Source organism: Manis javanica, chromosome 3 (assembly GCF_040802235.1).
Source record: "Manis javanica isolate MJ-LG chromosome 3, MJ_LKY, whole genome shotgun sequence".
NCBI lineage: Eukaryota > Metazoa > Chordata > Mammalia > Pholidota > Manidae > Manis > Manis javanica.
The window spans coordinates 5,773,424-5,790,232 of NC_133158.1; the positions used below are offsets into that span (position 1 = coordinate 5,773,424).

General features: G+C 40.5%; 1 protein-coding gene across 10 annotated transcripts in view; it reads right to left on the reverse strand.

The window, feature by feature from the left end:
• Positions 1-16,809, reverse strand: part of ERC2 (ELKS/RAB6-interacting/CAST family member 2) — a 784,869-nt gene that overhangs the window by 413,174 nt on the left and 354,886 nt on the right. The window lies entirely within an intron of this gene.

Sequence of the window (16,809 nt, forward strand, 5' to 3'; positions counted from 1 at the left end):
TGGGCACCCGTTCTGCAGCAAGTCACGTATCAGGGTATGACAGAACCTACGTGGTCATTCACTCACTCCTTTATTCAGTATTAAACTTTCTGATATGCTCAATGTTGTCAAGTGGCTGTTTCAAAGTAAGCACATGAAAAGCCAAGTAGGTTATCATCAGTAGACTGTTAATGGGAAGAACTTGTGATATCTATCAAATGTAACAAGTACTAAACACTCCATTTGGCAACTAAGTCATGTGCTGGCAAGCAACCAGCCACTTTTACCCACTATCTACAGCCTGAAATAAACACGCCAAATAGCCGATTATAATGCCTGCACAAGGGCAGCAGCAAGGACCTTCTCCTGGGCATTGCGTACATTATCATTCATGTTTTTATTCTCTGCTTTCAAACCATGTATTTCTTATCTGAGGATTTTTAAAAAGCCCCACTGTACAAACAATTTATTCGTATTAAGCGTTTTAAAATGACAAGGAAAAAAAACAGTGCAACTCTAAGATAAGTCCATTCAAAATATTTGTCTTCTGCACCCAGACTTTAGCAGGAAATCATTCCAAATGTATGTTTCATAATGTGTGACTCAAACAAATTTGGGATTACTTGATTCCTTTAGCATGAATCTGGAATGGCAATGCAAATAATGGTGATGGTAGCATCAGTAACAAAGAGGAGAGGGTGACAGCGGAGGCGGCAGCCATACAGGCAGCACCACAGCTCTGCCTGCAGAGACAGGGAGGGACCTGCAGACCCTCGCTCGGCAGGACGGGGGGCTTGGCTGATTTTTCCAAGGGTCACAATGGATGCAGGCTGACATACATGGTCTTTTTTTCCTTCCTTCTTTCTTCCTTTCCTTCCTTTTTTTTCCTTTCTGCCGATGTATTTTTCTAATAAGACATGTTTTCTACCTTGAGACAGTCACCCTGGAAACCCAGGTTACAGTTCATCAAATGCAAATGTGGTCCCACCCGGCAACCACCATCAAGGAGAGCAGAGGAACCCAGGAGGCGCGATCACCCGTGGTCACACGCCAGGCTCCCTCCACCCCAGCCGCGTGTTCACGCGCTCCCACGCAGCCTAAGCAAACAGACCAGTGAAGGAGAGCCCGAGGGGTGCATGTCAGGAGACGCGCTACATACAAGGAGCCAGCAGCTAAGAGGACTGACCCATTCAGAGAGTGTGACTATTTTGAGTACACACCCACCCAGGGATACATTTGCGTATGCGCATGCGTGCAAAGCCACGGTGGTTCCAAGCACACTGGTCAGGCACCCTCTGGAGGAGACAGCGCCCTGGACAGGCATGGACCCTGGGGCAGTGGTAGGCACTGACTTCAAGGGACGTGCGGCACTGGAAATAGAGGCTAAAGAAGAGTGGGTGTGAGCCCATGCAAGACGCCCTCTGGCCTCCCGAGAAAACCGAGAAGCCTGAAGAAACTGAGGGTCAGGGTGCCCACGGGTATGCAGGTAGGAACTAAGAGCTGGAGAACTGGGGGCTGGTGATACATCTACTTATCACACATCTAAAAACCACAGACAGGATTGAATAACAGATCTGGAATTGGAGACATTTACAGATCTAGGCACGCACCACTTTAAGAAATATCTCACAAAGGTGACCAAGAATGATTCTTAATAAAGACAAGGTGTACATCACGCTGGGGAATATAGTCTCTTGTGTAAATAAAAAATAATTCTATAAATAGATATACATGTGTGGTATTGATATATAATTCTTTTCTGGAAAAAATACAAGAAATTTTAACAGTGTTTAACGTTGGGGCAAAGGGTCTGGGGTGCAGAAGGTGGAAGGTAGCTTCTGTTTTTCACTTTTGCACTTTTCTGCAGTTCTCTGCTCGCATTGTCTAGTCATGTGGGTTTTATTCATTTTTAATGCCAACTGGGATTATCTGGTTGGTGGGATTATGGGTCATTTTCAGTTTATGTTTATATATGACAATAATAAATATCATACACATGGGTAAATAATAAATAAATAACATAGATGCCTGCTTAAAACTAAACTGTGCAAGCTACCAGCAATTACAGATTACTGGTACATTTAACCATTATCCAAGTATTTAAAATCATTTTTGCATATAATTGCTAACTAAACGGAAACAACAGAATCTTCAGGGAAAAAGAGCAAAATGCAAAGTAATATGACATTAATTCTGAAAAAAAAATTATTGCATAGAACAAAACATATTTATTTAAAAGGATCTCGCTAAAACATTAATACTTGGTAATTGGGCGACTAATGATTTTACTTTTCTTTATACTTTCCTGCATCTACCAATGTGTTTTCCTTGAAAATAATAAACAAAATAAAAGATACTTAAAACCAACTACAAAATACCAGAATGGTTCTTTAAATGTTTTGAGCAATATGCTTTTCCCTTTTTAAAGGACTCATTGCAGGAAAAAAATGTTCATTTGTTACTCCAAGGATTCAATTCTTAAAATTTAAATTTTAAGGACACTGGGGTAAATGCAAAATCCTCTATCTTTAAACAAAATTACTATACAGCTTTCTCATGTCCACAAATTGCTATGTACAAGAAAAACATGTTTGGAACCTTTTTCATCAAAGGGTGAGGTAGTGCAGGTTCCAGTAACAGAAATTGGAAATAAGAACACTGAAAACCAGGGTCAGGATGGGGAGGTTTGCAAGTATAAAGTGGGGATTTTCTGAGAAATTTCATAAGCAGCGGTAAAAGAGTACACTTAACAAGACACACAACTCCCTGGTTGCCTTCCACCCACCGAGGCCTGCCAACCCACCCTGCTCCTCTCCAGGACCAGGCTCTCTTCATAGCCTGTCCGTCTTTGCCCTTCCATTTCCTCTGCTTGGAGTACTCTTTCCATCTCAATTTTTCACGTAAGTCCTAATCAAACCTTTACATATCAATATATTCCTCACCTCCTCCAGGAAGTCTTCTCTGACTCATCCCAACCCCCACCCAAGCCCAGGCTAAACTTAAGCTTTTGAAATCACCTCTTTACTTGTCTGTCTCCACAACACAGCTGTGAGCTCCATTAAGACAGAAGCTTTCTCATCCCCAGGTGTATTTCTAGCCAGAGCACCCACCTATGTTGGCAATACCACACATTTAGTTCCTGAAGGGAGAAAGGACCCCTCAGGAGAGGGTCTTGAATGAAAGGGAGAGTCCACGGCAGGCGATGGCTAAGCCCCTCCAGCTCTGGGATTCTACAAAGAAGAAATCAAAAGCAATGGAGAAGGTCTACATGAGGTTACAGAGTACCTAAAATATACTGAGACATCCTCACGCTTTCAAATATTACCCAAAGGTATCTTTCTGGTGGGTTTTTTCATAGAGTTCTGAAATTCAGTTACTAATAAAGTCTCTCTTCTCCATAACACACATCTCTGAAGTTTGTGTTATGCACCCCAAGGGTGTCAGTCAAAGTTATGAGCTGAAGCAAGAGAAACCACTCAACCTGGTTTAAGGAGAGAAGAGGGGGGTTTCACGAAACCACCGGAAAGGCTGGAGAAGCAGTCAGAGGAAACAGCCAGAAGGGTACCTACAGTCATGACACACTGGTCTCTGCAGACACTGTTGTGCCAGGGGACGGACACCAGAAACTGAGGCTTACGGCACCAGCCAAACTGGCAGAGCCTGACACCGGCACTAGTCCTGCGGCTGAGCCGCCTCATGGTCTTGACCTTGCAGTCACTGCAACAAAGACCCTCACACCCGCAACAACCCTGGGGCAGGTGAATCTAACAGGCAGGGCTAAGGAAAGGCACACAGCCCAACTGCAAGGGAGGCTGAGAGCCCAGGTGTTGCCGTCTGCACCTTCCATCCTGAGTGCTCGTTCATAAGATCAAAAAAAAATTCAGAGTATGGCAGCCCAAGAAAAGGACCCACAGCCCAACACCTAGGGAGGGCCTTGGGCCTGGCTCCTGAACCAGCAAAACAAAGCATCCTGGAGCAGGTGTTCTGAACTCTCTCTCTCAAGTTCCTAAAGACCCGTAGGGCTGAGGTTTGACTCAGACACTTGTCGAAATGTGGTCCATGCAACCTTTGGCACCAGTCTGTGATAACTACAATAGTTGAGAGTGACTGGGTATCACACAAATATTCCAGAACATGATTGATGGACTTGTCACCTTGAGCAATGCATAGACAAACGGAGGTGTTTTTGAACCCTTGTGTGACATGCAGCCAGAAACGCACAATGATCATACACAGTAGGACAACATATTGTTCCATGACAGACTGCATATTTAAAAAAAGAAATAGGTCACTTGGGAAGCATGAATCTATAGGCCTGCTGATCTCTTACAATGCTTCAGAAATCCCTTTTCTTCTCATTTTTCTTTATTGTGGTACAATACACAAGATAGAACATTTACTGTCTTACCCATTTGTAAGTGTATAGTTCAGTAGTATAAAATAACTTCATAATGTTGTGCAACCATCGTCTCCATCCATCCCCAAAATTCTTTTCACCTGGTAAAGCTCCATTAAATGATAATGTTCTGTTCGCCCATACCCTCCAGCTCCCTGGCAACCACCATTCTACTTTCTGTTTCTGATGCTGATTACTCTAGATACTTCGTGGAAGTGGAATCCTACAGTATTTGTCCTCTTGTCATTAGCTCATCTCACACAGCACAATGTCCTCAAGTTCATCCAAAGTACAATCCAAAGTTGTAGCATATGTCAGATTTCCTTCCTCTTTAAGACCTAATAATAGTCCATTGTCTACATATACCTTATTCCGCTTACCCCATTCCTCTACTGATAGGTATTTGGGTTGCTTACACGTTTTAGCTGTTGTCAGTAGTGGTGCTATGAACATGAGTGTACTGGACTCATAAAATGAATTAGAAAGTGTTCCTCCTTCTTCACCTTTTGGAGAAGTTTTTGTGGATTGGTATTAGTTCTTTAAATGACTGGTAGACTTCACTAATGAAGCCATTCAATCCAAGATTTTCTTTGTTCAGCAAGTTTTTCAAGGCCCTGCCTTCAATTCTTTTAGACATATGTCCAGAAACAGAATTGCTGGATCACATGGTAGTTCTAATTTTAATTTTTTGAGCACCCTCCATACTGTTTCCTACAATGACTGTACTGTTCTACATCCCCATCAATAGTGCACAATGGTTTCAATTTCTCTACATCCTGGTCATCCCTTGTTATTTTTTGTTTTTCATACATGGCTATTATTATGTTGAGATAGTTTCTTCCTATTCATAGTTTCTTTTAATGTTTCTCACATGAAAGGATGTCAAATTTTGTCAAATGACTTTTCTGCATCAGTTGAAATGATTGTGTTTTTTCCCCTTCAATCTTTTAATGTGGTGTATTCCACTGATCGATTTTTATAGTTAAACCATCCTTGCATTCCAAGAATAAATCCCACTTGGTGATCATGTATAATCCTTTTAATATTCTGCTGAATTTGGTTTGTTAGTATTTTGTTGAGGATTTTTACATCAACTTCGTAAGGGACACTGGTCTGTAGTTTTCTTATAGTATCTTTGTCTGCCCTTAATAACAGGGTAATGCTGGACTCATAAAATGAATTAGAAAGTGTTTCTCTGTCTTCATCTTTTGGAGAAGTTTTTGAGGACTGGTATTAGTTTTTTAAATGAGTCGTAGACTTCCCCAGTGAAGCCATTCAATCCAGGGTTTTCTTTGTTCAGCAATTTTTGATTACTGATTCAATCTCATGACTAGCTACAAGTCTATTCAGATTTTCTATTTCTTCATAATTTAGTCTTAGTAGGTTTCATGTTTCTAGGAATTTGTCCATTTAACCTAGGTTATCGATTTGCTGGCATGCAATCGTTCATAGTACTCTCTTGTAATCCTTTTTATCTCTGTAGAATCAGTAGTAATGTGATTTCTGATTTTAATACTGGAGTGTTTTTTCCCTATAATTTTGTCATTTCACAAATGTTACATAAATTTTTAGTCATAGAGTACATAATCTTTGGCACTGGCTTTTTTCACCCAGCATGATTCTCTGGAGATCCATCTTAAGTTGTTATGTGTATCAGTAATTTGCTCCTTTTTATTACTAAATAATATTCCAGGGTATGGATATACCAGCTTGTTTAACCATTCACTTGCTGAGTGACTTCTGGGTTATTTCCAGTTTTGGGCTATTACAAATAGGCTACCATGAAAATTCATGTGCAGGTTTTTTCTACGAATGTAAAATTTCACTTCTCTGGGATAAATGCCACCAGAGTACAATTGCTGGGTCACATGGGAGTCGCAATGTTAGCTGTGTAAGAAACTGCCAAAGTCTTTCCCAGAGTGGTTGTTCCATTTTACATTTCCTCCAGCAACATACAAATGATCTGGTTTCTCTACATTCCCACCAACTTTTGTTGTTGTCATTATTCTTCATTTAATTCTGATGGCTCTGTAGTGACGTACCATTATGGTCACTATATTTTGCATTTCCCCAGTGGCTCATGATGGTGAACATATTTTCCCATGCTTATTTGCCATCTGCACATCCTCTTCAATAAATGTCTGTTCATGACTTTTTCTCATTTTCTAACTGGACTGTTTTTATCTAAGAGGATGTTTCTCAGAGCGGAAAGTCCAATTTTTCATCCTTTCCTTTTACAGGTCATGCTTTTAATGTCAATTCTGTGAACGCATTACTTAGCCCTAGATTCTGAAGATTTCATCCTGAAGTTTTTCTTGTTGAAACAAGTTGAAAGTTTCATGTTTGCATTTAAATCCATGATTTGAGTTCATTTTTGCATAAGATGTGAGGTTTAGGTCAGTGTTCATTTTTGTGGCCTGTGGATTTCCATTCTGTCCAGCACCATGTGTTAAAAAAACACTATCCTTCCTCCACTGAAATGTTTTCAGCCTTTGTAAAAACTCAGGCATATTTATATAGGTGTATTTCTGGATTCTCTGTTCTGTTACAGTGATGTACATCTCTATTGCCCCAATAATACAACACTATCAATTACAGAAGTTATCTAGTAAAGGTTAATATCAGCAGAATGATACTTCCCACCTTATTTTTTTTCTTTTTTTAAGAATGTCTTAGTTAATCTAGGACTTGTACCTCTCCAGGGAAACTTTATAATAAGCTTGTATATGTCAGTAAAAATCCTTGGGATTTTGGTGGGAATTTCATTAAACCCATAACTCAGTTTTGGGAGAATTGATATCTTTATATGTTTAGTCTTCCAAACCATGAATACAGTATAGTACTTACCTCAGCTTGCTTAGGTTTTCTTTGATTTTTCTTCATTAACATTTTATAAATTTCAGCATCTAGATTCTGCGTGTGTTTTGGTGAGTTCACATCTAAGTATTTCATTTTATTTGGAGCTACTAGAAATGGGTATTCTAAGTTTAGCTTCTACATATTCACTGGAAGCATAAAGAAACACAATTAATTTTTGTGCATTGATCTTGCATCCTGAGATTTTACTGAACTCACTAGTTCTATTAGGTTTTTTCTTTTTTCTCTTAGAAGACAGTTTGGGATTTTCTATGTAGACAATCATGTCATCTGCAAAAAATGGATGGTTTTATTTCTTTTCCTTTTTTCTGTTGCAGTGGTGAGAATTTTGGACTATTATGTTATGTAGCAGTAGTAACAAGCATTCTTGCCTTTTTCCTGAACTGAGGAGGAACATATTTAGTCTTAATGGTGAAAGACAGATGTTAGACAGATGTAGGGTGTTTTGTAGATGTTCTTTACCAAGTTGAGGTGCTTCTCCTCTATTACTAATTTGCTATGAATTTTTATCACAAACGGGTGTTGAATTTTGTAAAATGCTTCCTCTGTGTTAAGTAATATGATCATATATTTTTTTCTTTCTTATCTGTACATGTGGTAGATTAGAATGGTTGATTTTTGAATGCTGAATCAGCCTTGCAAACCTGGAATAAATCCCATTTTGTCATAATATATTATTCCTTACATATTTTTTGCATTTGATTTTGTAATATTTTTGTTGAGGATGTCCATATCTAAATTCATGAGATACAGTGGTATGTAGTTTCGGTTTTAGGTTTTGGTGGGATATCCTTGTATTGTCTTTCTCTGTTTTGCATATCAAGGTAATGCTGGCCTCACAAATTAGTTAGAAAATATTCCCTCTTCTCTTCGCAGGAAAAACTTTAGGAAAATTAGTGTTAATGCCTTATTATTTGGTAAGATACTCTAATGAAGCTATCTGGGCCTGGAAATTTTTTTTGTAGGAGTTTTTAAGTTACAGACTCAATTTATTTAATGGTTATAAGATTATTCAGGTTATCCATTTCATCTTGGTGACATTTTGATAGCTTGTGTTTTTTGAGGATTGGCCCATTTCTACTAAGTCATCAAATTTATGAGTATAAAGTTATTCATAATACTCCTCTATCAACTTTTTAATGGCTACAGAATATGCAATAACATATCTGGTTTCATTTCTAATGTTGGTGATTTATATCTTCTCTCTTATCTTTGTCAATGTGATTGGAGATTTATCGATTTTATTGATTTTTTTCAAAGAGCAGCTTTTAATTTTATTGATTTTCTCTGTTTCTGTTTTTCAAATCTATCGATTTCTGTTCTATTTTTGTTATTCACGCCCTACACTTGCTCTGGGTTTATTCCTTTTCTGGTTCACTGAGGTAGGAACTTTGACTATTTATTGCTTCTAATGTAAGCACTTGTGTGCTATAAATTTCCCTCTTAGTACCTACCTTATCTATAACCTACAGATTTTGATATGTTTGTTTTCATTTTCATTCAGTGACACATACTTTTTCCCCCATTGAGGCACCATCTTTGAAGAACTGATTGTTCTTAACATCTCTGAGCCATGGATTATTTGTAAACCCTCTTATCTTTCTATTATTTGTTCCTAGTTTTATTCCATTATGGCCACAGAGTTTACAGCTATTACTTCTTCAAATACTTTTCCAGCCCCACATTCGTTCTTCTCTCTTTCTGGGACTCCGTTGATACGTTGGAACTTTTGTTATTGTCCCACGGGTCCCTAAGCTCTGTTCATTTATTTTCTAGTCTAGTTTCCCTTGGGTTGTTCAGATTAAGTACTACTGATCTGTCCTCAGAGTTCCCCGATTCTATCTTCTGTCACGTCCACTGTACTACGGAATCCTTCCAGGGAGGTTTTCTGTTTTTTTGAAGGGAATTTGTCATTACTTGTTCAATCAATTTTATAACTGCTTTAAAATTTTTGTCAGAAAAATCTAATATCTGATTCATGTTGATGTTGGCATAAATTGTCTTTTCTCTTTCAAATGGCGATGTTTCTGGTTCTTGGTATGAAGAGTAATTTTCTATTGTATCCTAGACATTTTGGATATACATGAGAAGGTCTGTTTTGTTTTCCTACTTATATCTTCTGCTTTAACAGGCGACTGCCCTGGGAGAGCGTCGCACGCGGGTTCCAGCTGATGTCCCCGGCTCGCTGACATTGCTGTCGGGGCACAGCAGCTGGCTGCTCCTAGGGGTTTTGGAGCTGGGGGGAGGTTGGCCTGCCCTGGCTCTGCCATGTGCTCTGAGCATCTCATCTTGTACCCACCACTGCTGGCAGGTGTGACACTGAGGGAAGAAGCCGGCTCTGGGGCTCTGCTAGCAGTGCTGGGGTGGGCAGACTGGGCCACTGCTAAGTCCCAGCTGGGCTTCTTCCCCTTTCCCAGGCTTTTGGTCAGAGAGCAGGAATTCCCCTCCTCTCTTTCTCCCGCCTTCAATCCCCCCCACCCCACCTCCCTGCCTTCTTCTCACCTACTTCTGTCGGCAGCTCAGGGTGGCACGGCTCCGTCGGCCCCAGTCAGAGACACACGGGGAGTGAGAAGGAGCCGAGGGCACTCACCAGTGGCCTTCAAATCTCGAGGCCCCCCCAGTCAGTACTCCTCCTTTGACACCTTTCAGATTGATGATTCTTTCCAGACAATCTCAATTAAGTTGTCTTTAGAGAGAAGGAACAGGGGAAAGTGAGTTATGTCATCTTATCTAAGAATAGAAGCCACCAAATGCGTTTTAGAAATGGATTGATTTTTCTCTTCAAAATCCCATCACGGATTTAAAATGAAAAGCAAAGAAACTTGTTTAAGATGACCCAGACAACGAATCCTCCCCCAACTCCGGTCCCCCAACTCCGAGGCCCCAGCCCAGCGTCCGCCGCCCCACAGCCACCCAGGGGCTTCTCAGCCCAGGAACGCAGCCTGCTGCTGCACTGGGGTCCAGTCCCACCGGGTGAGGGAAGGGAACCCGCGTCTAGCCGGGAGGCTGAGTAGTTTCCAACCCTGATTCCTCCTTCTGAGATTCACTCCCATGGGGCAGAAAACTGCACGACAAAATCAAACACTTTAAAGCCAGCTCACGATGTCGGTAAGAATTTTGAACTCAAAGAAAAGGATGTGCGTGATACTACTCAGAACGACACCCCCTACCATGGGGCTGGCACATAGTAGGCCCGCAGTAAGTATTCCTTGACTGTAACCAAAATGACCCAGTCCTTTAAATACTGCGGGTATCCTGCCTCAAATCACCTAGCAGTCTTCCTGAGAACACACAACCGCGTGACGACACCCTGTGGCTTCGTTGAGACACTGCACTCAGCAAGTTCCACCAGCGCTGAATGCAAACCAACGGGCAGAGCAGGAGAGAAAACCGCTCCCCAAAGGGCACAATCAATATTTAGAGGTCTAAAATGCTCTTTTATCATCAGCAGTCTGACCCCGAAGGATAAGCACTCTGAAATAACAGTGCCTGCTTCCCGTGCTTGGTGCTTATCGGAATTGTGGAGCATTTATGTGATTTCCTTTCTTTTAAAACTCATTTTAAAATGTGATCCAACCCCTAACCAAGACAGCGTGTTCCCACACAGTGTGGAATTTTGTGCAATTTTCCCTTGAGACGTAGAATAGGCAACAAATTTAAAACATCCCAGTTTTCTGAAATGGAACATCCTGAAAATGTGCGGTGATAAAACGGCAACCAAGGTCCAAAGGAACTTCCAGAAATTCTCATGGTGTCAGAAAATTAATAAATAATTGTTGTCGACAAGATCTTGGTGGTTTGCTTACCGTGGCTCAGCCCAGGGAGAGAAGGGCAGGGTGGTTAAGAGGTCTAGCACCTCCTAAACAAGGAAAACTCCTAATCTCATGCGAACTCATCTCTGCTGAATACTGTGAGAGTCAGAAGAGTTTACTTTTGTTTTTCACATGAAAAACTGAAAACCCATCAAATTTATAATGCAAAACATTCAATGTTTCATATTTTGTACTCCCCAAAATAAACAGCAAAATACACACAAGGGCATCATTATATGAAGCCAGAAGTACATCTGCACACACATTGACCACAAATTCTTTATGAAACTAATTTTATCTGAAAAGTCATAGCCAGATACATTATACAGCTTTTGTATCATAGTTTCAGCCATGCATACACCTTCCATACCGATGGGCTTCCTTATTATTCAAATAGTCTCTGACATCAGAAACACTTATCTGCTTATTGGAACACGCAAAACACAGAAAAGAGGGATTAGAAAGGAAATAATAGGACAAATAGAAAAAATATCTTATAAAATCCTTAAAATCCCATGAAAACTATCTACAGATGATTCTAATTTGGAGAAAGATACAACTGATCTTCTGCCCATTTTCGTTTATGCATTTTAATACTTGTACTGTCATTTTCCACTCTCTTCTAAACTGCAAATTGACCTCCCTCCCATGCTTGCTTTGCTGCTATTTAATTCCCAGGCTGCAATTCACTTACACTTAACTTTAAATTTTAACCGCATCACCTAATCTTTGACTGTTAAAATAATGTATATTTCAGTAATTAGAAATTGCTATTAAGATGACTAGAAAAAAAAATCATTAAAGTCTTTGGGATAAAAGTCTTTTCTGATCCACACACTGTCCATAAGCCAAGTGCTAATCTGGTCACTTTTTTGGCCACTGTCTCAGGAATGCTTCTTAAGTACTCAAAGGATTAAATTAAATCTCACCTGCAGACAGGCTTTACAATTCAGCCGCAAACCTAGTTCTCAAAGGAAAATTACTTTCATTATCTTAAGACCAAAGATTCTGCCCCCTGGAATTTGCAGGAAGAAAGCAGCATCAAAGAAAACAAATCACTTCAAGAGACTTTGCTCGTCAAGACCTGGTCTGAAAGAATTATTTAAGGGAGAATTCGTTTGGGGAAATATTTTCTCAAGGTCATTCTAAGACAGCCATAAAACTGTGCCATTTAAATGACCTCGAGTTGATGTCTTTTCACAATTTTGACTGTCTTCTTGAGGCTTTAAGAGGCTTTTTTTTTATAGGAATTATTTTATTTATAGTCTATGTTTTGAATTCTAAATTTGGTGATGGTCTTTTGCTTTATTTAAGAGATTACATAATTTTATGAGTTAAATATTTGAGACCCATGGGGGGGGAATAAAATTAAAAGATTTATTTCTCTTGAGTTCAAAATGAAATAATAGAAGAATTTGAAGTTGAGATTAAAAGTATGTGTGCATTTGGGAAAAAAAATGACAGCAGTCTACTTAGTACTCAACAAACTATTTTCCAACTTAAAGTATTCTATCTATGCTCTTTAATTTAATTTAAGAAATACTTAATCAGATGAAATACTCACATTGCAGGAAATTTCCTAAGAAGAGGTAGCATTTCAAAAAGTCTCCCACCATGTTGTTACAAGAGCCACTGGGGGGAGGATTAGTATGTGGATCATTTTGGGGCTCTTGAAGCTACTTCCTAAATAAACAAATCCTGGCTCTTTCTCCCCAAATCAAATACAAAGGCAAAGGATGGACAGGGAGATGAACTACTAGATGGAAAAATAGAAACATTATGTCAAAACACCCTACATCATTATTTGCAGACAATTAATTTTGTTATTGGTTGGTATCCTTCATGCTAAATGTTCTGTCCCCTACAGCAAATGTGCCATTTCAAAAACATAGTAACATGTGCTGGAAATAGAAACCACCAAAGGCAATAGTTCTGGCGGCTAGAGAATGTATTTGTGGTAGATTTAAAAAAGGGCACGTTGTTACTGAAGCTCAGTATGCATGAATTTCACTATTGGTATAATTTGCGTGTTATATATAAAATACAGGATTGCATATTATTGGTAAAATAACCCAACAGGGTATCAGAATTCTTTTGCAGCTGGAATAAAAGTTTTGTGAAGCAGAGATTAAACTACATTTCATCCCTATCAGGCTATATCTAAAGAAGGAATGTGATAATGCAAGTATTAAAGGCAAGACTTAAAAATTCACTTTTTATTTTCATTTTAGAAGAAGAGGTATAAATGAACAGTAACATTTCTTCAATTAGATACCCAGGCATAAGTACTGGAAAATCATTCTGTAACTTAGTATATTTTTACTTTTGGTTCTTTAAACAACTGGGCTTTATCTATACTTGGCAAGACTTGCCCCAGCCTAAACCTTCCGGAGCCCAGTCTTGAATTGCTCTGGCAGGACCTCAAAGATCGAACCTACCTCATGCCTCCACTCACCTTCACTTCAGATGGCTTCTTCAGGGACATATAATCTTATGTGTCATTCTAACTAAAGCCACTGTGTCATGTCTGAGCTTTGCAACATTATATGGTAATTCTGAGCATCGTGAACGTTTATCTCAAATACTCTGGAACTGAGCATGAAAGGATCTCTGGAAATGAAGAGTTTTTGTGAGGTTCAGGCCAGATCCTTTCTCAAGAATTTTTTGTAACATGTTCAGTTATATTCTTTATTGGAACAAAGGGGTAGGTGGACAAAAAGCCCAAAAGAATATAATTCAGCAACCTCTGAGAGACACCAGCATCTAAATGATTCACACAACCAAGTACAGTCAGGGGTCCCAAAGGGATCATCTATTCCTATCACTCCCCGTGTTGCGGTGAATCATCTGCGAAGAATATACTCAATGATTAAAATAGGAAAATTATCCAAAATAGTGTGGCTTCCAACTTGACGACTTACAAGAATCAGCTGGGTCCTGGATAATGCAGATTCCTGGGCCCCAGGAATCAGAGGTGCTGACTTACTGGGTCTGGGAGAGGTTTAGTAATCTACAGAATTTAACCAGCGCTGTAGTGTTGGCCCAACAGTTCATGCACCAGGGTTTTTAACACACTGGATCGGAAACATTTTCACATCAAACTGAGTCCGGAAAATAATAGTGGCTGGTGCATCTCGCCCTGAGTCATCATCTTCGAAAAAATATAGGCAATACTCTCCCTTATATTCTAATAACTGAAGTTATTTTCAAAGGTGTGAGAATTCAAAAAAAGCATCCCAGAGCATGCAGCCAAGCCAAGGCTGGGAGAGAGAGGTTCTCTTCCCTTGCCCCTTTCTTCTCCAGAATAGCATAAACACCAGTGGGTTTTGCTATTTTGATGGGATCATCTTCCATGAGAAAGAGCCTGCAAAGATCTCTGAAAGGCTTTTTAAATGGAAGCCAACAGTTTCTTATGAAGATCCCTACCCACAGCCTATCCTCATCTAGAACTTACTGGAGGCCAAACATGACACCGAGAGGGTGATGATGATACAGGTGCCCATAAAATAACAGGACCTGGTAAATTCTAGTGGACAGAACTTCAGCATAGAAAGAAACAGATTCAGCATATTCTCTGCCTCTCAAGTTCCTGGTAGAAGAGTTTCATGGGACCTCAAATGTATTGGGAGAAAAGCACAGAAAGATTATGAACAGCAACCCACAGGCCTGTTATTTAAACCGTGGGGCTAGACAGATGAGCTGAAATGGTTAAGCAGGCCTTTCCTTTTCTCCCTTTCAAAGTTTAACTTCGTTCATTCCTTCCAGCAAGAGCCATCTGCATTTGAGAGTCTGATTACAGTACATGCAGAATTTACAAAATAAAATAATGAGGCAGGCCCCACATTCATCCGGCTAATGGAAAGGAATCTGTCTTCTGCAAAGTGTCAAAAATTCAATCTCATCTGCGAGCCTCACGCTGAGGAAAGCATAACCCCTCTTCTTTTCCCAATTAGAGGCAAGGGTCCCTTAAACTTCCCTGGGAAGCTAGTCTTGTTCTGAAATCGGATATTTAAAGAAGCAGTCTGCTTTTGTTTATGCACTTTTGTTTCCTATTAAGGTCTAGAATGTGTTTTGTTCTTTTATTGTCCAAGGCAGCTTCCCCGTGTGTAATTTCTGAATCTCACGGATCAGAGTTTCAGGATGGCCATCAGCAATGTCGATCCTTCGTTAGCCAACTTCTAGTCCCTGAATGCCACTGGGCTCTGTCCTTAATGGGGGGACACGCACAGGCTGAGCGATTCAAATCCAGAGGCGACCAACAGAACCACAGTGCAGATTCACTGCAAAACCTTCCCCTCCAAGTGTAACGAAAACGCAAGGGACCTCTGCGACGCAGCGAGGGCCCAGAGGAAAATGTTTCAGAGCCCACGAGCCAGATACTTCACCCGTCATTACTTAATGTGCAGCGTGAACCAACTGTGAAACTAAATGCAGCACCGAAATCACACAGCATATTTAAAATACTTAAATAAGCCCTCAGAATAAAACTAAGGGGGGAAATGCAAAATATGTGAAGAATGACACCCTTGGAAATGGACATGGAGTTGCTGGTAGGTCCGTTCCAAGGCAGCTTACATACTTTCGAGTGCTTCCTTAAAAGAAAAAGATAGCTGTAACTTAAAAATTAGAGCAGTTTTCCTTCATGCTTCAGTTTGCACAGATTCTCCCCGAAGGCTTCCTCTTTTCCATGATCCAGTAATTGCCGGCAAGAGGGGCCACTTGCACCTCAAAATAAGGGGCAAGTGGCTAATTATTTCTGTACGGGCCCATCTGCAGACTCAATCAGTTGCAGATGTAAAACTGTGCCCAAAAAAAGAGCAGCTTCTCCACCACAGGGCCCTTGGTGCAGCGGGGCTCCGAGAGAGACAGCATGCTAACTCAGCGGTCCACGGGGCGCGTCCCTGGCTAGTCAACCCCGCCAGGCCCTGCCATGGGCTGCCTTGCCGACTTCCCTTAAAACAAATGAGCCAGTGCAGTCTGAAAAGCAGAATTTCAGTATATTCAGGTGATAATATCAGATGGGCACGTCAAATTACACCAAAACATTCAGGCTTAATTTCCTTCGATGCTTTGCCTAACCCTACCTCAGTCTTCTTTTAATCCAGGAAGGAAGGGGACTAGGAGGAAACCGTTATCTACCAGAGGGAGGCACCCCCACCCCCCATGCCAGCTGCCGGGGTTTGTTGACTGACTCCTCATGACAACCCTGTGACTTGGCCACAATGATCCCTAATTTTACAGACAAGGAAACCACCGCATTTCTACTAGATGGGAAGGTGAGGACTTGAACTCAGGTCTGTCACCTCCTAAACACGGTGGTTTCTTTAACAACCACAGCAAAAAAAAAAAAATCAGTCATCCAGCCACTGCTTTAATATTTGCTTTTTTTTAGGATTTAACATGTACTGGGCCCAGCATGCTCCAAAACAGCTCTTCTCTAAGCCTTTACTCCCGACTGATCGGAATGCACACCATTAATGCTTGCCTGGCCCTCCTCCCACAGCCACAGTCTCAACAAAGACCCAACAGTGACAAGATCGGGCTCGGTAAATTGTTCATTAATACAAAAGTCAATACTTTTCCTGAGATGTCTGGTTATATATATTTTTTAAATTTATTCAGTTGAACTAGCATTTGGACGCCAGGCACCTCTGCAGACCTGGTGAAGAAACCAGACAAGCTCCCTGACACCAAGGTGCTTACGTACATGAGAGAGCAAAGTTAATAACAAGTCAACAAATGCTC